Source organism: Poecilia latipinna, unplaced genomic scaffold (genome assembly GCF_001443285.1).
Source record: "Poecilia latipinna isolate Pla-1442-1.1 unplaced genomic scaffold, P_latipinna-1.0 Scaffold420, whole genome shotgun sequence".
NCBI lineage: Eukaryota > Metazoa > Chordata > Actinopteri > Cyprinodontiformes > Poeciliidae > Poecilia > Poecilia latipinna.
Genome location: NW_015113036.1, coordinates 14,767 through 37,834, shown reverse-complemented (window position 1 = coordinate 37,834; position 23,068 = coordinate 14,767). Strand labels below are relative to the sequence as shown.

Sequence of the window (23,068 nt, the reverse complement as noted above, 5' to 3'; positions counted from 1 at the left end):
TTTTTTTTTTCTTACCTGGAAGCAGCTTTACTTGTCCTGCAGAGATTGCCAACACTTGAACTCTTTGACCGGCCGCAAAAGAAAACATCTTCAATCGTGTATATACATATTTCAGTGCCAAAGAGTTTTTAAAACCAAATTCAGAAACCTACCATCTGTAGTGTGTTTTTGACATCTTGTTAAGATTTCAAAAATGTAACCTCCTTCTCCTGCTCTTGTCTCTGAGTGCATTTCTCTCCCTCTCTCTGCTTGCAGGAATGCTTTGGAGCCATTTCAGTCTGAGGCTTTTGGTGTTTCACTAAGCTGCTGTGAAAAAAAGGGAGGAAAAAAAAAAACAAGATTGAGGGGGAAGGGAGGAGGTGTGAGTGCGTGTGTGTGTGCGTGTGTGAGATGTGCGTACGCGGTCTCCAGCTGTGGAATGTTGAGTCGGCAAGAAGAGCTCAGTGGCACGTCTGGAACCAATCAGAGAAGGAGAGCTTAGGGACACGAAGGGTCAGAATGGGGAGGGAATTTAAAAAAAATGGGGGGGAAAGCAGGATGGGGGAGTAAAGGGAGTAAACGGAGGAGAGCAAGGAGGAGTCAGGGATGTAGGTAGAGGGAAGGAGGAGTTCAACGGAGGCAGCATGTCCTCTGCTGGTGGATTCGTGTACAGGTCGCAGCAGCTGATCAAACTGGGAGGATTGAATAATGATGCAATAGTGCGCTCGCTTCGTTCCCCGTTGTCTGTGAAACAGGCCTGATCTCCCTGTGGATAAACCCAAAGGACCTGTTGGAATTTCTAAGAATTTTTGTGACATTTTTATAAGAAATTAATAAAGTTTTACGTCCTCTGACTCCGAGTTCACGTCGCCTTTTATTCACGCATGAATAAAATGCATTCAGAAAACGATTTAATAGTTCAAAGCGTGCTGATAACTCTACAACCGAGTGAATATTCAATTAACAAAATATGCGTTGTAGTGTCGATCTGTTTCCACTAGAGGGAACACCTCACCCAGTGAATTTAAACTCACTGGTTACTGTTTTCCATGTAACTAGTCTTACATATAGTTGCCTTCTTTAAATAATGACTTGCGTATTTATTTTCTTCTCCAAAAGTGATGGGTTTTTTGCCTAAATTATCTTTTTTAACAAAATCTCTTTTGGCAAAAAATAAAAATAAATGAATAAATAAAACATAGGCCATTTTTTAGGAAGCTGACAATATTTTCCTTGTCAGAATTTTATACATGTACATACTCAAGTTTTTATTGTTTTTAATCAAACTATGAGTCACTACTGAAGTATAACCACTATGAGTTACAAATGTTTTCACAGTGACTCAGCCCTAATTATGGAATATTTAAATAAATAAATAAACCAAACTGGATATATGGATGGATGTTTATTTTTCTTCACATGGAATAGGGAATAAAATCTTGAAATGCAAATAATTTTCAAACTTACTGAAGCCAAGAAAAAACATAAATTCTCTACTTTTCCATATTTTTGCTAACTCTTTTGGAACTTTGAGATACATATCAAACTGTCAACAACCTGAACTATTTGAATTTAAAAGGAATCTGGTATTACATGCAGCTCATGTACAATTGGACGACATTACCGATGAATCTTAGTTGTTAATGAATAAATTCCAGCTTTTTCCACATTTGAGGTTGAATTCAGCTAATTTATCTGAGGAGTTTGTTTCCAAGCCTTTGCAGAGTTAATAACACAAAGTTCAGTTATTGAAACCAGATGTGCTGGAAGGGGAAAACATCTAAAACTGACTAAAACATGCATCTCTTCTTTCCATTTAAGCCTCACACATATGCTTCTCCAAATGGATGATTTGAGCTAATAAAACCTTAATAATAGGCATAAAAACAACTGAATTTAGTGTTTCATGCAGAAGGTGGATTCCCTTTTTGGATACATTTTAAAGCCCTAGAAGAATAGAATAACCCTAAATCATCCCCCTATCAAACGATGACCGCATCCATCTTTTCTATACAGTTTATCAGGCAACAAAGGCCATTTTAGATTAAACCCTATATGTTGACTCAACGACAATTACTGGCTCTCCTGAGCTAGGTTTGACCCTGAGAGGTCACAGTCTGGTGACCTCCGAGGTTAATGGATTCTCCAGAGAGGCCATCTGCCTCTTGCTCCGATTGGTTGCTGCATAGGTACGAAGACTGTATGGTGCAAATCACAAGGGAGAGTCATTGCTTTTTTATGATTTCTGCTAAATTATTTAATTTTTAGCTCATTTGTCCCATTTAATTGCATCTAATTCCTACTGCCCTCGATTATCGACTTGCTCTGGAGTTTCTGGTTCTGTTCTGTTCATAATTACCTAAGCCAGAAACTGATATCTGCAGCATCAGATAAAGCAGAGCGTCTACATGTCATGCAGCTTCATGTTGGAACGGGTCAGCTCACTGGGAGGCAGGGGAATGGTTTCAGTGAAGCACCTGGTGTGATGGGAGCTCAGTGCCTCCTCTTGCAGGAGACTTGCACCTCTGCAGCATCACATCAGAGCCAGTAAATTGCTTGTTATTCAAATCCACTTGGCTCTGTGTAATCCATCTCACTTAGGATGGATGTCACAGCTCACCCTCAACCCCCCGCCCGGGTGCACTGCAGCCTCTCGTTTTAAAGAACACAAGGGCTTCAGGGTTTTTTATACTAAGATGTTTTAAGTTTCACAAGAATGGCGCTCATCATTTTTTTTGACATGTCTGCTGATGTTGTCTTCCAGCTCAAGTGTGTTTTTGTTCAGGCACGGGTTTGTTCCTCAAGCTGCGTCTTCAACGGGAATTATACCAAACGAACATCCTGTTTGTTTTTTTTTTGTTTTGTTTTGTTTTGTTTTTTTGACCGCATTGCACAATGATGTGTGAGCACTTTGTTGATCTTGGCCTGCCAGGTGCTTCATACCGCAGATCATCAGAGAAACAGAATTAGCTTATGTTTCCCTGGCAACAGCTGAATTGAAGTATAAAGTTGTCGTCTCTCATTTTGAAATGACTTGACTGTTCTACCATATATGTTTAAGGCAGCTCCTATACAGTTTGAGAGCACTTTAAATCCTTAAACAGAGAACAGTTTCTTTTTTTTTTTTTTTTTAGCTTAAAGACGGATCATGCTGTCGGAGGTCTGGGAGCAATTTCTCTGCTTCATTTCTCCTCACCCCCTCTGAGCCACTTCATAATTAATTAACCAACAACAGAGAAAAGAAAGGAGAGTGAAACTCTTCACTCATGCTTAATCAATATCCTCTTAATTTACAAGCTTGATGTTCAGATCGTACTCTCATGTCACTCACAAGCTGCTGTTTATCCCCCCCCCATCCCTCTGCCTCCCTCCTGAACTTTTCTGCTTGTATTGTTGGTGCTGAAGGTTGTGGGAGGGGAAGAATGAGGAAAAGCGGCATTAACAAGTGAAATTAAAATCCCATTCACTCTCCTCAGTCGTCCTCCATTTGGAAACCAGCCAAAGGAGAAGCAGCTGTTGGTGTGGAGACGCACACAGACTGAGAAAATGAGAAGAGAAAGGCAGGAATGAACATAATTGTGCTCCCATCAATGTGAAAATCACCAGGAGAAACGGCTTTTACTCAAAAGAAGGTGCCAGTATATAAGAAAAGATGTTTTTTTTGTTGTTTTTTTTGACTCTCCAAGGTTCTGTAAGCTTTTTAAAATCAATCAGCCTCAGTTTAAAGCACTGCAGCCTATATGATATTTGATTTTACTCACCAAGATAATGGCCAAACCAAACACTAGCTGTTCTGTGCTCATTGATTTTTCTAACTTTTTTTTTTTTTTACGCTACATTATTTGTCCTTTTTGGCCACTTTTGGGATCATCAGAAGCACTTGAGTTCCACTGACTGTTTCTGCAAAAAATAATTGGAGAAAGATCTGAAAGATGTTGAATAAGCTGAGTCTAAGACATCTTTTCACAACCAAAAGAGCGAGAGAGGAAATAAAAAAGAGGGTTTAGACCATGACTCTTTTCAGAAGGTTAGTTTCACCAACAGAACTAATTTGCTGCCGTAGATGTATCAAGTCATGCAGATAATTTGGGCTTATTATGGGTATTCGACAGGTTTTGGAATAATTGCATATAAAAAATATGTGCTGCCACTCAAAATCTGGCGATAGCTGAGAAAACACTTTTGCATGTAATCATTTCTGATTAATTACATGTCCCGATGGCACACAGTTGAGAGGAAATGCAGCAGAAGAACACCCTCAAGGTAAGATGGAATTGTTTGTTTTTGTATTGAAAACTCAATTGTCTCTGAGATTAAGCCAGCACTGCTGCCTATAGATATGTGTGCTTAATTTCATTACCACCACATCACACCTTTGTGTATCTATCTTAGCTTCAGTGATGTTAAACGACACAAGGCCACTGGAGAGAAACATTTGATGATAGGCTTTTAACCCTAACATGCACAACTTAATTACCAAGAAAGCAGTAATATCACAGATTTTGCACACTGAAAAGTTTCTCTGCATGATCACCATGGCTCTCACGTTTACTCTACATTATTAGTATTGCTTGACCACATGCTATTCTCTGCTGTCTGCACTGATAAAGTTTCACAATCCCCTGCAGGCCAGATGCTTAAATCTGAAAGTGAAACTAAGCCACTTTGTAATTAATTCAGTTAAGAATTATCTTTATCAGCACTCATTTAGCGGTGAAATTGAATTTCCAGACAGTTAGTTGATATGGACTCATAAAATATAGAAATAAAACAGCATGGGGATTATAGAGTCAATGTATCATATCCATTCTGACACAGCGGGACACTGGGAATACCACACCCTTGATTCTAATGTAAATGCACTACTCGAAATGGGAGAACAAGAAGCACATACTTCACTAAGACGTCGTTGTTTTATGCAGTTATCTTCATTTCATCAACTTATATAGATTTGCTAGATAGGAAACAGTGTGACAGCAGCTGTAAATAGAAAGTACTCATGAATCAATGCTTCTATGTTTTTTGTGTTTGCTCCAAACAAGTCACAAAAGATAGAAAATTTTACTAAACCAGATTCTGGAGTTTCTGGAGTTGCTCAAGTTGCTGGATTGCTGAATTGTTAATTGCTAAATGTAACCGACTGGGTTTACTTAGATTTTTACCAGAGGGGTAATGTAAACTGAACCTGATTGCATATTGTTAATACGACAAAAATTGTAGTAAAAGCTACCCTTACTGGAAAATGGAAGGCATACAGTAAGATTTTGTAGCTGTTTTCTGCAGAGTCCATTCTTTCAAGAATTGAGTCCAGAGCTGCAGAGCGTAGAAACAAAATGTTATTTACTCTATTTCTGATTAAGCCCAGCTGATGAGTCATCACTGCAGAGTAGTACTCCATAATAGTTATACAGAGAGATTAGCTCCAACCAGAAGCAACAGTCAGATCAGTTATAAATCAACATACTGAAACTGTATATCGCTCTCTGTGAATCAATTCTATGTTTATCTTAAATCTAAAGTGGGCTGGTTGAATAGGTTTTTCAAATGGTGCCAAACCTGTAAGAAACAACAGCACACACCAACAAAAAAACTCCCAAAACATACTTTGAAGCAAACCAAGGAGTTCCAAAAAAAAAGTAGAACATTCTGCAATGTCAATCACCAAATAAATTGAAATCTAACAGTCGTGTTTTAAAATACATACAAAACGAACGTTCCTTAAAATATTCACAGCAAAGTCGGTGCAGCTTCAGAGATGTGATCTGAGCAGCTAAGAGTGAAGCAGTCAGAATGCACTTGAGCTGCACCTGCTTTATTTTGCAGATCTCTATACTGTGAAGTGCTCTAGGCTGTAACTATGTCTGTTGTGGCCTCATGCAGCATGGCATCTCTTCTTCCACTTGTCCCTGTCAGTGAGTCAATATGATAATCTCTATAGCCAGTGCGTTGTCTGAGAAACCCGTCGTAGTCGCACCATGGAGAAGTCAGACATTGATTTTAAATTAAACTGATTTTATGGTCACAAATAAAAGCCCTGTGTGTCATTCCCCCTTAGAGAGGGGATTAAGCTCTCCAATCTTTGTCCAAATCAAAGGCTGAAGCTCACAATAAGAGCCAACAGAAGAGCAAAGGAGGAAAAAAAAGAATAAAACACAAAGCTTTGCTCTCACTCTGCAGCCCCTTTTCCTCCATCCTCTCATCTTCTCTGAGAGTTTGTGGCATTGTGCTGCGGTTTCGGTCCGCATATGTGCTCTGCTCTGATGGACAGTTGTTTCTAAAAAGCTTGCAAGGCCTTGAGGAAAGATGGTGCTGCACAGACAGGTTGGTGGGAGAGTGGGAGGGAGGCTCACGGCTGTGAGGTGCGGTTATCTCCTCTGTCCAGATGAGAACATGTTTTTGCCTGTGGGATGCTGCTCCTTCTCAGGCCAAGGACAGCGGCCATGTGCTGGGAGGGATTATGGGCACATTGTTTCCCGTCCATGTCCTTGGGGAAGGGAAAAGATGGTTGTTTTGTTTGTTGGCCATGTTTCAGGTATGTAATCAGCATCCTTAATTGTCCTAATTAGGTCTCGCATTGTTTGCTCAGAATTCAGCAGCAACCCCCTTTTATGTGCTCGTGATATAACAATATGTGAGCTGAGATTCAGCAGAGAAACAGATATGGTCATTATGATTATCACTTACTGTGGAGAAGCTTCCTCTTGCCATTATATTAGTGAAGCATCAGCTGCTTACCGTGTGATCAAACTGGCCAAATATGAGCTTAACTGGGTGAGTTCACTTGGTTATCGGTCAATCAATCACTGAATTTCTTTCATTCAGGTAATACTGTAGAACAAATAGCCAACTTCTGCAAGTGCATTGTCTCTATTTAACTTATTTATAGCTTAAAGAGGCAGTATAAAGTGTTTTCCAGCCACTTAGAGCTGGAAAACACTTCAGCTCTAAGTGTCTAACAGGTAGCTATGTTACCTTAAGTTGACATAAACATGCTGTTGAGTATAATGCGGATCAATTTGAATTTAGTAAGATTAGTTTTATTTATTGTTATTGTCTGCACTTATATGATTACTTAGTTTGATTTAAAATGTGCAAAAAGACAAAAGACAAAGTAATTAAATTGTATGGAAGAGAGGTTAGTTTAGCGCTATGACTTACAATATCCACTAGGGGCACTCGCGTTCTCGTTTCCCAAGCTGAATACAAGCGAGTGAGTGGAAGAACAGCACTTTCGTCTCCTATGATCATTTTTCTTACTATTTCCCTTCATTAAGGTAATTAGTGGGATACAAATAATTAAGAGAATGACGCGTGAACGTGTGTTATCCCCGTATATATGTATGTGTTTGTAAGTATTTGGTATGCATCACGTAGCAGTGCTCAGCTAACTAGTTTAGCATTATTGCTGTCGGCAGGAGGCCTCATACCCCGTTATGGCGTCTGGTAGTTTGATTTGTTTAAATAAGAGTAATGCACCGTCTGCTTATGATTTCTGAGTATTGTGAATACAAGTTATGTATTTTTTTCATTATTTTGATTAGACAAATTTGTATTTCATGCTTAGAAATTTAGTTTTGACTGTACTACAAAAAAACATTTAAATAATTCAGATTAAAATGCTTAAAACTGATAAATGGATTTCATGTAAACAAGGGCAATACAAAAATGGTGTGAAGGGAAGCCTCTGTTCTTTTTATTTGTGACTATAAGCTGCTGTAGTTAGCACTTTGCCATGAGTTTAGTTGGCATTGTACTGAGTTCTGATATTTTTGTATTGTTTTCTGAAACATACTCAATACAAGCGAGTGAGTGGAAGAGCAGGGATTTTGTCTCCTGTGATAATTTCTCTTACTATTTCTCTTCTTTTAAGGGGAAACAGATGCAAAATCCTTCAATTGTGATAAGTTCTGCACTGCTAACAGCTGAGACCAACATTATCACTCTTAACCAGGTAAGGGATTAGCCACACAGATTTTCCATTTATTTCCACACAGAACTAATAATAAAGATGCACAAATAAGGAAGAAGTAGAGACAAAAGGTGAGTAATTTATGGAAAGCTACATCAGCTTTTCTACTCATGGCTTTGGTGCCTAATCTGTTATTAACCCCTCAAAACACTGGGTGCAGACACATGGATACACTCATGCACATCCACCGGCAAAGGCTGAGTAAGGTGAACCAGGTACTGGAAGTAATAATACTCCACTGGGAAATAAAGATAGGGCCAAGGGTCCTGAAGAAGCGAGATGAGGCTACCGTGAAGACAGGCAGCGGAGCAACAACTCAATCCCAGTTGTGTTTACTTTCTCTAGTTTCCAGGGTGATGGAAGGAGGCTCGGCCCTCCTGTAGAGAGAAAACCACTTAGAAGAGAGATTTTGGGGCTTTGAGAATATGTTAGGAAGGATAATGGTCCACTGCTGGGAGTCTGGGAGTGTGCAGCAGATTTCCCAGTAAGAGGTTAGATATTGTTGTAGCATTGGGTGTTTTTTTTTAATTTATTTATTCATTTATGGCAAAAAATCAGGGCTTTTTTTTTTAGAGTGAATTCTTTGATGGTACAAATTATTTTACGAAAGCGTGATGCCCCATTTAAAACTAAATTTTAAGAGTGCCTTACTGTATAAATAAAATTTTAAATAAAGAGTGGTGCACCCATGATTGTTTTTCTGTGCAGGAGCAAGTGTGTTTTCACCCACTGGTTTGCTTGGGAGTGATTTGCAGTCAGGATATGCAGAGATGAGCTCCATTGTTGGCATAAATTGCTTGGCCCATGCATACTGCCTCTCCACTGGGCAACCCCCCCTCCATACCGATCGATCTAATCCGTAGCTATAATGAGTTTCTCTGTCTGAGCGTGAGGACTGGGCTGGGCTATGAAGTGGAGAGGAGAATGAGCGGGAGAAGATGAGGAAATCAGCGATGCCAGTCATGTTGCTGGTAATGGAAGGTGGACTTAGCTCACCGAGAGGTAGCCAAGGTATTTACAGAGGCACAGAGCTTTGATCTGACAATACACTCCCTTCATGAGGTGACATTCTTTCATGAGGTGAGGCATATAAAAATCAAAAACTGCCTCACAACAACCCAAGACCAACAGTATATTGAAAACAAGGCCAGGGAATTAAAGGCATATTTAAAAAGATCAGAGCCCACCAATCTAAGGTCCACAAGAAAAAGAGTCCCAGTGTCTTTGGGCCTATAAAAACAAGGTTCATATGGGAAACCATGAGTAGACCCAGTTTATGCTATAGGGATGTATGGATCCAGATGTTGTACACACAAATTATTAGTTTGAGATAGTTTCACCAAAGAATGGATAGAAATTTCACAAATTAAGGGACTTGCTGTTGTAACGTCAGCTACATTCTGTTCTATCTGAATTAGCAACCTTTACTACCCTAAGAACAATTTTTGGCCACTTGTTTGTACTTTACAAACTAATGTTTTACATGAAAAGGAATGATTACATTTTCTTAAATGGCACATCCATACTTTATAGAAAATTATAGTTTTCAATCTGAAGACAAAAAAACAGCCTCACTAAAGTATTCTTGCATTATTGTTGTAAAAACAGAACAGTACTGTTATTTATTCATTTAATTGTTACATTGACATTTTAATATACTGGTTAATTCATTATTATTTTTGTCCAAAGTTATTAAATGCCACATTAGCGAATGTAAGAGCCAAGTTGCAGATTCCTGCTGTGTCTTGTTTAATTCTTAAAATACATTAAATGGCCACTGGTAATATTTAGAATAAAATGTACACTTAACATTTTTTTACACTGTTTATGATACATTATTTATACACAAATATTTATTACCCAAGGCCTAAGCAACTGATTATTTAGACATGCCTCAGGCTGGCGTTATTTTCAATGACACACTGGACCCTTTAATACTGAGCAGATTCCAAACCACAGCTTTAAAGCATGCAGAAAAAAATTACATCAGAGAAATTTTTTTTTTAACCACAAATCTAGTTTTGGTCGCCTGCTTTGTGTGTCTGAAAGGCTAAATAAAGACATGCTCAGTGGGTCTGCAACATCTCAATAGGAAAAATGAATGCTCAGCCCTTTACCATATCAAGAACCGCCTTAAAAGCATCTTTCCTGCCCAGCTGGAAACGGCTACGGAGAGCGCAGAAACAATAAAAAGGCCAGCACTGCTTTGCTCTTACAGAGGAAATGAATAACAAAGCAAAGAAGCTGAGACAGAACAGAGAGGACTGCCTGTAGTTCACAGACAGACTGCCCATCATCTCCAAGAGACACAGCTCTCTGCACATCGAGGTGGAAAACATGGGGATTTCTCACAACATAACGTCTGACTGTGGATGTATTATTCATCTGAGTCGTTAGTGATTAACTCATACTGGCATTCATACTCATTGTTGAAATCTATGGCTTTCCAGGAACTCAGAAAATCAAAACAGCGGCGAGTCATTTGGACTTAAATTGGTGATTTTTAACAATGTCAGGTCTTTTCCACCAGCTAGCGAAACAGTAACAGCTGTGTACAAGAAAGGTTGTATCATTGGGTTTTTTTTTTCTTCCACAATTAAAAAAAAATCTATAGAATGACAGATGTTGTAATCCCACCTATGTTTGCATGTAAATATTTGCAAATATAAATAGTCTACTTTCAAAAACATACATAAGTTTTGTCCACAGTACCTTTGTTGATTGTCTTTTAGTGGTTTCATAGGAGACGTGTTATTCATCTGACCGTCATGTGCCTCCAAGGCAACGGCCTGGCACGGCAGAGGCGTGCACGTGAAAGGCCTCTTTGCTCAGGCTCTATCATCATTTGTATTCAACAACGTCAGAGTCTGATTTAAAATTTGGGCTGTAGTAGCATTGAATGACAATGTCAAGGGATGGAGAAGAGCCGCAAATTTACATAGAAATGGTTCTTGATATGTGTAAAGAATCAAAGCAATTTGGGATCTCACAGACATGCTGCCTGCTTTGGACTGTTCTGCAGCATACGTTTGTGGTGTTGATTTAGGTGTAAATCTGAGGCTTGCTTATATCTCTGCAAGTCGCTACAAATTTCATTTCGGTTTACTTTTTTCTGTGACTTTCTATTACCATTTGCCCTTTGACGTCATTCTTTGCTTTATTATATCTTTTTTCCTAAGGAGAAAATGATTAATCCTCCTCCACAAAGCTGAGGAATGAGAGTCAAAACGGAAAAAAGTGGCACTGGAGTTATTTTTGTTAGCTAAATCATGCTGTGACATTGGACTTTACGTTCTGTGCAGCGCCTGCACAGAACGTTAAGATAAACACCCACCTTCTTTAATAAACCATATTCACCTTTATTACTTTGTAAGCCTCTTCAAGCTTCAGAAGTTCTGAGGCTCTTTATCTCTTTGCTGTGTATGAATTGAATCAGTAATGTCATTCCATCTGCTATTTTGTGTTATCTGAGGCTTCTTTAAAAGAAATCCCTTCCACCTCTGTCTGTCAGAAGAAAACAAAAGAAAGACGCTGCAGCCGGGATAGATTTAGATCCCTCAACATTTGTTTTGTTTTTTAGGAAAATATCATTTCTAAAGCAAAAAAACCCCCCAAAATTTAAAGTTCATTGTGAACATTTGAAACATTTTCCAAAACTGACTTGCGCCTAAAATACATACATTTTCTATGCAGTTGTAGTGAAGCTATATTCTGTGTGACATAGAGAAGACTTATTGATGAAAATGACAAATGTGACAAATTATATGACAAAAACCAAAAATTATTTCGATTTCATCATTATTTCATTGCTGAACAGTTATTTTGTTTGCATAATAAAATTCAAAAGCGCAGTCTCAACCAATATTGTTGCTTTTTCGCTTTGAATTACTCAAAGAAAGGCTGTCAGAACATCCACTCATTAAACTGTGGCTGTGACATCGGCTGTCTTCATTATAATGGCAGACATGTGGCAGAAAATCAATAGAGCTGTTGTAGACTTGATAAATATTATATATGTGCTACCAAAGTATAAAGCTTAGTTCTTAATTCCCAAAATTCACATTTTCTGCCTGTTTCCCAACTTCAAAGGGAATTAAAGAGGTATTAAAACCTACAGAGAGTACAGAAGACATACTTTTTACCACTTGCATGAAAAGGAAATGAAGATTCTTCCAGGAAAAAAAAGTTTTAAAATATGGAGGTGAAAATGAATCAAATTGATCAAGGAGTCCTCTTCACAGATCAGCATAAAATATTCACTCCCACTGCTGTGAATCTGAAACTACAGAAGAACCATGCTTAAAAAAAAAAAAAAGAGCCAGCATGGCTCACATGGTGCAGTCTGACTATGCAGTTTTGGATATATGCTTCACTATAAAAAATATAGGTTGATTCCTTTTGTTTTTATTTACATGAAGGCTCCTTTGTGAATCTGAGTTTAATATATTTTACTTCCAGTTGGTTTCTTCTCTTTGAATAAACAGATACAGCTCCCTTCATATTTATTGGTAAAATGTTAAATTGATTTTGCAGCTACACAATCTCACACAACAGAAATGATATAGTTCTGTAATTATTGCTGTATGTGGTACCAAATTGAGCATTGGTCCTTTTTATTACCGCTTTGACTATAAAATGAATAAGAATATTTTTTTTAAAGTTGCACAACCTCCAACCGAATCGTGGAGTACCACTAGGTGTCATACTAGAGCAGCACAAGTTAACTCCTGCACCAGCAGAGCCCCCATCATGATGTACTTATATTTAGGCCTAATAGTTTAGATTGTATCCCTTTCCCTTCTTTTCTTCAGGCTTTTTTATTAGAGAGCGTAATGTGTTTGGTGAAAGAATCAAAAATCCATTAGCTTCACTGGAGTGTTGCAAACGTGTCTGAAAGCAAAGAGCATAAAAGAAGGAAATATGGGGAAAGGCAAAGATAGATGCTGTGCTTTCAAATGAAAAAAGAAAAAAAATGTAACTACACTGAAGTAAATAGAATATTTTCCATTTAAATGCTGTATTTCTAAATGCATCTCAGTCCTTTTTTGACAGGCATCAGTCAAGCTGCTTCTTATTGCATTTATTTGTCCATTAGTCCAAAACATTGCATTTTATAGTTATATTTGTCTATTTACCTTAAAAAGGACTCAGTATTGTCCATGATGAAATATTATCAGCCAAGGAAGGAAGGAAATGGAAAATAATCTTAAATATTCCGTTGAGAGGAATGTGGAGAGAGTATTTAAATGATTGTCGCAGGGTGGACAAGGCGCAGGATAAGACGCTGGTTAAAAAGGATTGTCTAAGCTGGTGTGTAGCTCTCGGCAAGAGATTATATTATAAATACGAAACTGTGGTGGAGCTTGTCTCGCAGCAATGCATCAGATCAAGGATTTTTTTTTTCAGCTAGTACACCATTAAGATAGTTGGGGGATTAAAATTCTTTTAAAGTAGGATTTGAGTCTGTTCAAAGTTTCTGTTCCTCTCCAGTTGGACAAGCAGGTTAATCTGCTGTAGCTGAAGCGGAGTAGACATCAGATTGTATATTTCCTGGAAAGCAAGTCTGTCATTCCCGAATATGCTTTGAAAAGTACTGTACTTCTGTGAAGTTTCCTGCAAGACAGTTCAGTTTGTCTGTGAAAAAAATAAAGGCTGTCGGCTTCCCCAGGCAAGTAAATCAAGAAGACGGAGTCCTCGCTTTGGCCTGAGGCTTGATGTCTGGCCAAGCTGACCTAGGGCTTGTGTTTATCTTCTCATCTCCTCGCCTTGCTCTCTAACATCCCTTTAGATTTAAAGCCTTCCTTTATGAATTTTAATGTCCACTTCTGATCTTAAACCACTAGGCCAGACTAGATAGTGGTAGAAAAATGCTGACATGGTTTCCTAGCAGCTTGATGGTGTACCACCAACACAAAAGGCATGCTGGCACGGAAATGTTTTCTAAAAGCAAAGAGTGTGCTAAATTATTGAATGGACATTGAAAGTGAGCAGTGAAAAATGAAGGGGTCGGATTTCAAAGAAAATTTAGATCACATGTGCTGCAGGTTTGTTGGCTATGTAAGATAGATACTTAATCTTTCTAGATATATCAGGAAGTTCTCATGGCGGAGGTATGCAATCATTTCCATATGTTTTACTAAATCTGGTTTAGAGGTAGCATGTTGAATAAGTACTGTATGTGGTACAAGGCATTATGTCCCAAGTGGATTTTGTTAGCCCTTGTGGACTACAGGCTTTTACTTAAAGACACCAGTGAAATGGCAGAAATGCAGTCTTAAGACTTGGATTTAGGGCATCATGGTACTTTTTTTTTGGTCCCAGTTTGACCTAAGAAAAGATTGTTTCAGTGTCGGCACAAAATGCCAACGACACTGATCATTCCCAGTATGAGCTGGGCTCTAGTTTCATTGCCTTGGTGTATTCTGACAAGATCTCACGATAGAGAAAAACCAACCTCAACAAATCTGGTGATCTTTTGCACTCTTTAAGCTTTGTTCTTCAGTGCACTTAAGTATGATTGTCGATTTTCAAGTGGTTGGTGTAAGTCAGCTTCTCAATGTCTAAGAATGAGGTTTTCGACAGTTACATCCATTGGCAAGATTTCAAGACACAGCTTTAGAGAAGAAAGCAACTTCTTGACTACAACTGTACCATTTTGCTGATAATCTTTCAGTGCTTTCAAGCATTGACCTGCATGGAACAGAAAACAATGCTCTCTGATTTGGGAGTGGGTCTCTGTCTCGGGTGAAGAATATCAATACTCTACATCTTGTTGATGAGCGGTGGGGCAAGAAATGGAAAGACGTATTATGTTCTAATGCTATGATGAGGATGTTTCATTGGTACATGGAAGAGAGACTTAATCAGTCGTCAAGAGATTTGAGTTATGGCAGAAGGAATGACATTCATTTCTTACAAGGATATCTGGGTTCATCCTTAAAACTTGCTGAGAAGCTCATTTTGTTCAAGGGAGCCTTCAGAAATTATTCTAGCATTTGAGGCTTCACAGTGACTTCCCTTTTGTCTAGACATTTTACACCAAGAGGAGATCCCACAGTGAACCAAAAACCTGGAGGATTTGCACATTTCTACTGCGGTTCAAATACCTCAGGATCAGAAGCACTGAGTAGCTGCAAGTTCTTGCTGGCAAATGGGATGTCAAGTTGATTCTGCAAATTGAGATGACAAATGGATTGCATTTGGAAGAGATCCATCCATGTTTGCTTTTATCAGTGAAGGAGTTGGACAGTCTAATAGAGGAATGTCTCAGTTTCCCTGTTGGATAAATTCTGCAAGCTGAGCTTGGGTGATCAAAGAAAAATGGGTGGAAAGATGTTATATATAGCTTTCTAACAAGCAGCAGATGTTGTGATAGGTCAGTAAATATCAAATAAAGGAAGTTTGCTACCTTTTTCACTTTGGAACTTAAAGTTTCTAATAAACTCTGATGCCTCAGGTGGTACTAAAACCTCTGTGCAGGAATAGGCCCATCTGCTGGTTCTAAAGTTTTTTTTATTTTCCTCACTCCTTCTTTTCATTTAATCTTGCACTCTCTCTAGAGTTGCTGATGTAACATCTCCAGTCACTTGTTAGATCAACTTGTTATATGTATTCTTATTAATTGTCAGTTCTCATCTACTCACTCATCACTCTCCCCTTAGTCGAAGCAAAGGGGCTCCCTCAGCCAGACTCTGCAGAAGTTTTCTTTGTGCCAAAAATTAGCTTTTTCTTTTTACTTAAGATTTCTCTTGATTGTATAATGTAAGGTGGTTGGCATCAGACAAAAAAATTAAATAGAATTGAAATCTATCCAAGCAAAGATGAAGGCTTCTTTGCATGTGAGTGTGTTTGGGTTTGTGTCAGCAAAGAGATGACAGCATGGGATGTAAATAGGCAAGCCACCCCTAAAAAACCATACAATTGGTTGCATTACGATATATATAACATACTTCTCATGGTCATCCCTTTTTGCCTCACTTAATCCTTTTATAAGCACACAGGAATAAGTATTTACCTATATTCCCATGTCAAAGATAGTCAGAAGTGGGTTGCAAATTAGTTGTCTAACATCAAGAAGCATCGAAGCTGCAGTTGGACGTCTAAGTCTGCACCTCCCTGCCTTCTGACTGCAGCCTTTTTTACTTTGAAGACTGCATTTTCTCCCCTTGCGCATCTGTTTGTAGGCAAAGTTTAATCCCATATAAACAGCCACAGGCCAGACTACAAGTCCCGAATATTGAGTTGTTGCTTTTTTTTTTTCCTTGCAGATTTTCTCTGCACCATCCTCCACGTGTCTCTGTTTGTCTTTGCGTATGTATAGTTGAGCAAGTTTCCTCCATAAGGAAGAAATGCCTACATTTTTTTGTCTGAAAGCATCCAATTTTAGCGCGCGCGCGTGTGTGTGTGTGTTTGTGCGTGTGTGTATCGTCGTGCGGCTGAGTGGTTCATGAACGATTCCCTTGACAGCTCGGGAAATAATGAGATCCCTGGGGCTGAACGCAAGCTGCCTGTAAAATAACAGATGTGACTGGACTCGCTCAGCCTCTCCCGCTGCTGGAAGGCGGATGACTGACAGGGGAGGAGGTCTCCGGCGTGGGGAGGGACAGGCATGAGCAACTGGGAGGAGGAGGGACGTAGTCACCTGGGCTGACATTTGATCCCGCAGGTTGGTGATCTCCAAACATCCGTCTGACAGCTGAGAAACCCCAAATGTCAACAGCATATCACAATGAATATGTAATAGCGATGAAGATGAGACCTTATACTTTTACCTTTCTAAAGCAAACTGCATAATCTGACATTTAAAGGACATTTTTTTGGCTTTTAGATAAGAATTTGTCTATAATTACATCAAATGACCAGTCATTAATGTGACTTAAATGCAGAACACTTGTAAAACGTGTAAATGGCAGAAACAAATCTGAAAGGCGGATCCTTTCATATCAGTTGACATTTCAAAACTCCACATCTCCGCTCTGAAAGATAATTCAGGATGTAGTCTCTCACTTGTCTTTCTTCTTAAAGTCCTGCAGAGAGCCAAGCAGGGAAATGGCAGAAGCCCTCTGTCAAATGTTGCCGCAAAGAGCCAGAGAAATCACAATAGAGGTCCTGTGTGAGTGGAAAAAAACGAATGGGAGTCCAAAAAAACACACTCAGTCACACAAAAAAATCCCTCTGCTGCCTGGGCAGATAGCCACAGACCCACTGCATTCCCTCTCTTGCTCAGTAGACTTTTGTCGCACTTCCTGCAACAGGAACCTGCCGCAGAAACCTGGCAGCGTGTAGGCTGGTGCAAAAATTGCCAAAGGTGTGGCGAAGGCCAACCAAGTGCTGCTCATTAGGGTCAAACGAGTAGCATTCATTTTAGAAATTTGTCGTGAGAGCAGAAACTACTCCAAATTCAATGCCTGTGTGGCTGTAGATGTGCCATCAATGCAAAATGTGTCTCATTATTGAATAAAGGTGACTTAATCCAACTCTGACCCCAACTTCTGTTTACATTTACTGCATATTAACACGGCCATTAGCCTAAAGTGTCATAATTATGATCTGTTTTGCCCTTTATGCAGTAATGTACAGTAGCTAATGCCTGCTCTGTAGCTCCTCTGTTCCTTTATGAGACAACATGTCATTAGCTAGATAATCAAGCTTGTTTCCATTATCTCTGCTCATTTTAATGAGGTTTTACAACCACGGAGCAGCCTCCAGAGATGAGCCATTGCAGAATAAGGCCCAATTCTCTCCAGCATTTTCTAATGCTCATCTCATTTGCCTAAATGTAGACATATTTATTTTGTAAATCTTTTCTTTAGAGGCAAAAAAGGAGCAGAGTCAATCTGCATACACTTTTTTTTTTTTGTTGTTGTTTTTTTTTTTTTAAACAATTCATGTTTCAATAATAGCAACCCTCGACCCACATCATCTCCATTTCTGCTCCATTGCCACCCAATCAGCACACACAGGACGGATCTTTTCCAGAGGAAATGTGCAGAATCTCCCCATCAGAAAAGGCTTTGATGCATGACCTGTCTGACTCGGCTGATAAATGATTTATCAAAGAGCACAAACCGCCAAGCGAGGTGAGGACTATGGAGGGATGCATCAACAGGAGCACTGAATACAAGAGGACAACGTCGGAGATCCAGATGGAGCCGGAACAGGTGTGATCATCGCTGGGAATTACACTACGCTCGTGACACTCTGCCTGCACAGAGCGTGTAATATTTCAACTGTAATTTCAAGCGCACGCATCTTGGCACAAGAAAGTGGCTCGCAACTTGAAATCAAGGAGAGCGGCAGATGAAGACAGACAAAAACTTGTGTTTTTGTCTGTCTTCTATAGCTGATTTTAAGCTATAGCGTAAAAAACAAAAGGGGGTTCAAGAACAGCAAGCAAACTGAGTCATATAAATACAAAATAATATTTTTGAAACTATTTTTAACCTAAAGAAGTAAGTTATGACCTCGTATGCCAACCCTGACATCCAATCTTAGACTCGAGCCTCGTTGGGTTCTAGGACGTTCTTGAACATCCATATCAGTTTCAGTTCATCTGAAGGTGATCCCTGGCATCTGAGGGGTTAAAATCTGGGGCAGTTTCTTGTTACAATATGATAAAGACACAAAACATTAATATAAAACAGCTTTTAGAAAACCAAAAGATTTCTGTGTGGCCTTTTTTAAAGCTCCAAACTCGCTATTAGTGAAAATCTGTGTAGTCTAATCAAAATTCAAGCCTGTGCCAAAAAAAAAAACAAGAAAACAATGTGAATGAATTCAACCAACACTGCCAAGAAGAGAGGTCAAACATCCTGCCAGAATCTTACTGTAATGAGTTGCAAGTTTCGTTGCAACTTGTAAATGAGCACCAAAAACTGGTACAAGTGCAAAACTGTTAAAATATGTCAAACTCTTAAATCAGCGTTTGTCTCATTACAGCTGCATGGAATGTCACACTGTGTAGCCTTTGGTGTAAATTGTGCAAAAGGTAAGTGGTGGAGTTAAGAGGTAGAGGCAGGAGAACAAATACATTACAACTCAAAGGTTGCAGTAGTGTCATTTAAAGAACAGAGTATTTGCTTTGCCATTAATTTTTCTCTGCAACTGCAACCATCTCTCTTCCTTGTCACAACACAAATCCCCCTTTGTTGACGTTGTTCTTTATTTCTCACCACTCCTTTCATTTCAAAATTTTTTCTGCATTTTTTGTTGTTATCCACTGTTTACTGGATTAATGGCGTTCACATATGTACAAGATGAGAACAACGTCCCTGTTCTCATGATCTCCACTTCCACAAGCTGTCTTTGTTACTCTGTTTTGACATACATCACTGGGACGAGCAGACGTGGAGAGAGAAAGGAACGAGGGGAGTGAGGAAGGAATTGAAAAATGAAATCTTTAAGTGTCGTTGATGCTCTAAATGCAAATTACAACAGCCAGAAGCTGGATGTCATATTAACATTTAGCTCTGACAATATGTTCCTTTGACTTAAAATATAGCAGCTGCTTTCTCTGCCTCCTCATCTCAGATGCCTATTATAATTGGCATTAATTCGGTGTTGGAAAGCTGTGAAAACATAATTTTCAGTTCAAGAGCTCCAATCAGAGCTTAGGCAAAGTGGAGAGCTTTACACTGTCTGTCGAATTGGTTTTGCCTGGCTGAGATTGCTGCAAATCGTCTGCTGAGAGGGACAGGTTAATAGGAGAAGAGAGTGCCGTACATGCAGATGAATAAAGAAAGAACAGCAGCCAGTTGAAAAGGTAAAAAAAAAAAACAAAAGACCAGAGAACCAGATGAGTTATTGACTGACTTTTGGAGCTCATAGTGCTGCCGCTTTCCAATATGAGGCCGTTAATAGGAAAACAGTGTGGTTAGATGGTCAGACATATTTGTCAAAATTGCCTCTTTGGAGAAACTTAAGAAACCCCAGACAGGGCAGTTTCCTATCTGAGCCATTCTTCCTTTCTCTGTCGTGTTTCTTCATTCTTGAGGTATTTTATCATTTTGTAGGCAGCAGCTCCCAGAAGCATTTTTGAGCCTTTGTTTCTTTTGTTCTCAGCATTGTCTAATTAATTTTAAACGTGTGTGTTTGTGTCTTGTCTGTCATCTGCTTTTCGTGATGCCGAGGTTGGATGTTTTTCTGGGATTTTTATTATTTATTTATTTTCTCTCTTTTTGTTGTTTGGGCTCCTCCCTCAACACAAGTCTGTCTCTCAGGAATCCTCGCTGCTAACTGGGCAATGCTGGCAAGTCTTTGTGTTTATGAGACAGCGGGCATGTGTTTGGCCCCACCTGGCAGAGGCAGTGAGAAAGCGGGGGGAGTTGTTGGGGCTGGGGGGGCCTTGAAGGAGTGTGAATGAGAGGCCTGTTGTGACACTGTGGGGAGCGGGTGGGCATATTGGAGAGCAGCAGGTGCTCAGCCAATCTGGGAGGTGGCCCATGCCCCCCAAAATGGGAACCTCAAAGGTGGGGGGGAGGTGGGGGAGGCCCTCTGATTGGCTGATGATCAAAACTGACAAGGGTAGGGACTACGCTGTCCTGCCAAGGGTCCGGTCTGAGTGCACCTGGCCTGGAGTCACATGACCGGAGGTCCCTCAGACGGTCCCTGTGTGAGGTGTTTGTGTGGGGCTGCTTTGAAGTCCTCCATTCTGGCTGGCTTGTGTTGTGACCACATGGGTTGTTTAACTCCAGCTCGCCATCTCAGGAGAGGCGGAGGGAGGGGTTTTAACTGTCTGCCCCCCCAACGCGCAGGAGGCGGCCATTAGGCGGAAGCTTCTTTGTTTTTGAGCCAATTTCTGTTCAAGTCTAAGCCCTTCTCTTGCCATTTAGTGCTATTCCCCTTCACCATGATGATACAAATAAAACACCCACATTAAGTAATGAACATGGAGCGAAATAAGCTACTTTACATGCCATTTGTTTGTTTCTTCAAGCATTGCACAGGGAATGTACATCACTTTGTCTACAAAAGAGTAGAACAAAGCCTTATGGTGATATATTTTATCATCTTATGATGATGAATTCGTCATTTTTCTTTTGCAGTTAACATCTGTTGCTTACAAGACTAAAATATCAACTTGATACTAACAACTAACTTATTATGCTCTAGAATTAATCTGTAATTAGTTTATGTAATTTTACTTTAAACTTAATGTTTTTAAGTGAGGAATGTGAGTAGAATCTGCTGATCTTGATTATCATTTGGTGGTGCAAAACGAAAAGTTTGCAAAATTAATTTTTAGGGGAAACTTTGGATGCTTTGATAAAATGCTGAGATTTTTCTCCATGGAGAAAGAGCAGACTTAGGTTCTCTTGTTGCTGAAGATCTTGCAAATTTTTGGTGGAGAATCCATCATCTGTTTAAAATAACAGGAGCAGGGACCATTAGTTTAAAACTTGAACAATCTGAACAGGAAGCATGACCTGTCCTGAAAGACTCCTCTGGATACTCCATATATATTACAAAGACATACATTCCTGAAATTGAAAATATAATAGATAATCCTGAGAACCCCCTTTCATGTAATGCAGCCATCTGGAGTCTTCAGTCAGAGCCTGCTTTGGGTCTGCTGCAACACAGACTTCTTTAAGAGATTTTTTTTTTCTTGCAGCTTCAAACATTTAAAAAAAATTCTTTAAAGAAACTTTGAACAGGAAAATTAAAATCGATGACTATAATTTCCCTTTAGGTTTAATATATATATATTTATATACATTTCATTAAGGGTATAAATAGGCAATATGAAAGAGCCATGGTCCATGGAAGCATGGACATGCAGCCAGTGTGATATTTCACTAAGGCGCTGTATAAAAACTGTGGTAATGTGATACAATTAAATGTTAGCCAAAGACTGTGAGACATTGAGCTATAAAACTCAATGTCTCACATTGTGAGACATTGAGTCTTTTTAAATGGGTCTTTTTAAATTCTCCTTAACATGTGTGTTTATTGAAGACTTTGTCGACTTTGTCGACTTATTTTGCTAACGCAGAGTTAAGTCACGCTGATGCAATTTGCCACTAAAAGCTAATACCATCAAAAGGGCATGTCTCCTCCTGTACAGTTCTCCATGACCTTTCTTCCTGAACCTTAATGATACCTGACCCTGTTGGATCCGGATCCAGGGAGATACAATTACCACGGGGAAGCTGCAACCTCCCACCTCCGCCTTGCCTCTGATTCTCATCTACACCTCGCAAAGAAAAACTGCAGCTATTACCAGTAAGTCATTACTTTCAGCTTGAGTAATGAAAGTCTGTATAGTGGAAAATGAAGAGAGATAAGTGCAGAGGAGGGAACAGAAGACTAAATAGCACAGTCTATTGTTGCAAGATTGTTAATTTTTCTCTGTCAGGACAAAAGGGAAATCAATAAGAGATATTGATGTTGAGCTCAAGGCTCACTTGTATTGCTGCTGCTTGGTCATGTTTCTTGCTCTCACTGATTTGTGAAAGTGTGCAGTGTTCATGATGTGCTTTTTGGCCATAAGTCTGCATTTTCTGACAGAGAAGTCACCACTTTCAAATGCATTAAGATCTTCTTAAGCACCAATAGGTGCTGTAAATGGGACAGGGGAATTATATTTTCATTTGAATTTGTCACTCAAAACTTTAATTTTAGCTTGCATTTTTAGAACTAAGTCTTCAGTTTTACCCTTTAACATAAATGTGTGTCATTACAGCCATTCTATATTCCAGTGCCTTGTGTGTTACTGGTTGTGAACTGCTGCCAAAGACATAAACTGGAACGAATATGATGGAACTGAATTTGACTGAGATTAACTGAACTGAGGAAGCACAGATACTAAGTTTTTAGTGCTGTTGGGGTCACATGCATTGGTCCAGTCCAAAACTGTTGATTTTGTCTGTTTTGTGTGTTTCCCTATGATTGACTGGAAATGGTGTAGCCTGTTTTTCTCTAACTTAATAAAAGAGAGTTTAGTCAAGCATGAACTGAACTGAATGGAACTGAATTCAATTAGGCTAAACTAAGAATTAACCTGAATGAAATGGAAATAAAGATGTATGCAGAAATGCAGACTTGTCTATATTTTCTTGAGAAAAGTTCATGGCAAAAATTATTTATTGTCACCAAATTGAGCTTGATTTCTTTTCAAAT

At 39.2% G+C, this 23,068-nt stretch overlaps 3 long non-coding RNA genes across 3 annotated transcripts in view; 1 reads left to right on the top strand and 2 right to left on the bottom strand.

Moving 5' to 3' along the window:
- The window catches only part of LOC106950749 (uncharacterized), a 5,095-nt gene extending 4,242 nt beyond the window's left edge, over positions 1-853 (bottom strand). Inside the window, exon 1 of the long non-coding RNA XR_001425679.1 lies at positions 16-853. This is a non-coding gene — a long non-coding RNA (uncharacterized LOC106950749). The remainder of the gene's footprint in view (positions 1-15) is intronic.
- Positions 854-4,887: 4,034 nt separating this feature from the next.
- LOC106950747 (uncharacterized) lies at positions 4,888-6,920 on the bottom strand. Its single transcript, XR_001425678.1, has 2 exons — positions 6,664-6,920; positions 4,888-6,463 (listed from the first exon to the last, which is right to left on the bottom strand). It is a non-coding gene; the product is annotated as an uncharacterized LOC106950747 (long non-coding RNA).
- Positions 6,921-7,813: 893 nt separating this feature from the next.
- Positions 7,814-22,987, top strand: LOC106950745 (uncharacterized). Its single transcript, XR_001425677.1, has 3 exons — positions 7,814-7,930; positions 22,014-22,171; positions 22,632-22,987. It is a non-coding gene; the product is annotated as an uncharacterized LOC106950745 (long non-coding RNA).
- Positions 22,988-23,068: the final 81 nt, after the last annotated feature.